Source organism: Balaenoptera musculus, chromosome 7, assembly GCF_009873245.2.
Source record: "Balaenoptera musculus isolate JJ_BM4_2016_0621 chromosome 7, mBalMus1.pri.v3, whole genome shotgun sequence".
Lineage (NCBI taxonomy): Eukaryota > Metazoa > Chordata > Mammalia > Artiodactyla > Balaenopteridae > Balaenoptera > Balaenoptera musculus.
In genome coordinates this window covers 36,748,420-36,750,196 of record NC_045791.1, presented here as the reverse complement: position 1 = coordinate 36,750,196, position 1,777 = coordinate 36,748,420, and positions in this window count along the sequence as shown.

Below are 1,777 nucleotides of genomic sequence, written 5' to 3'. Positions count from 1 at the left end.
ACCCGTGTCCCCTGCATTAGCAGGCAGACTCTCAACCACTGCGCCACCAGGGAAGCCCAAGAGTAATCTTTTTATATTATTTAGACCATGTCATGCCATCGCTTAGAAACATCTAATGGCATCAATCACCTAAACTCCTTTATGATATGAGCCCCTGTGACCACTCTGAACTCATCTCCTTCCACTCTCTCTCTTTTTACACCTTCCACTCTAAGCACACTAGGTATGTGTACTATTCCTGAAGCATGACAGGTACGCTCTTGCTTTTGTACTTGGTGGTCTACCTCCCTGGAACGTCCTTCTCTCAAATATCTCCCCTGACTCACTCAAATGCCATTTTATCACCAAGGTCTTCCCTGGCCACCCTAAATAAAATAGCATCTCCTCAACCTATACTCCCTATTATCCATCTTTGCTTTGTATGTGTGTTTGTTCTCAGTCTTTCCAAATAAAATACAAGCTCCTCGAGGGCAGGAGCCTCGAGGCTAAGCCTGAAATGGTTCTTGGCTTCTCCTAGACATTCAGTAATCACTTTCTGAACAAATGAGTCCAGCTGGGAAGCTAAGGATTCTAGCCATAGCCTATGTGGTGCTATCGTAAGTCATGGAACACCAAAAGACCAGACATGGCTTCTGGAAACAATACACCTCAGAAACCTTTGCCCTTGCCCCTTTCATTAGGATTATCCCTTTGATTTGGGTGGGGAGATTGGGACAAGACTAAAAAAGATACTACATTTCTGTGGCTTAAAATAAATCATTGTGGGATTTGTATTCTCTGAGTCACGCTTGAGCTGGAACATTTTCTGCTTGCATTTATATACTCTGTCTTTTTCTGAAATTCTTTAAGACCCTAAAGAACCACAGCTCCTGAGAGATAAGTCTTGGTACTAGTACCAAAACATTCATCAAATAAGTAAAATCAAATAACACAGTGCAGGGTAAAAATGAAATAAAAATATATTGGATAGTAAAAATAAGTCTCACTAAAAACCAAATTCAGTCCTATATCTGCACTAAAACTTTTAAATTACAAGAACTCCAGCCCCTCCATCTCCTGCAATTAATGAAATGAAGTTGGACTTCTTCCAGAAAAACTTTATAATCCACTGAGCCAAAAAATAAAGACCTTTTGCCAGAGTCACTTCTGAGAATCTCTTAGGGACAAAAGATTTGCATGTTATAACCCTGAGAGAGGAAGAAACTAGTTGTAATTAGTTGTAATTAGTGACTGTTAGAGTTAGCTACTCCCTTGGCTAAAATAAGATCACACACACACACACACACACACACGCATACACACCCAAACACAGTGCTGAATTCTGAAATTTGATACCTCCTATTTACATGGTAGCAACTAAATGACCATCTACAATAATACTTTATTTTTCTTTAATAGATATTTATTGGAGTATAATTACTTCACAGTACTGTGTTAGTTTCTGTTGCACAACTGACACTACAATAATACTTTTAGCGAATTCCATCAACTCAATTTATTTGTAAAACTTCTTTAAATATTTTATCCAGGCTTTTTCTTTACTGCCTGTGCATTAAAATTTTCTAATTATTTATGACAAACAGTTTCAAGCTCTTATATTAGCAAAACTTATCACTACCTTTACTTTACAACTTTAGGGTAAAATCTTTAAAGGTTAAAAAATAAAAAGTTCTATCTTTTGAGAGTCAGATGGATATGTGAATCCAGCACACTGTCTCCTACACACACTAGGGGTCACTGTATGACCTGAAATATTGGCTGTAATTTGATCTATTTC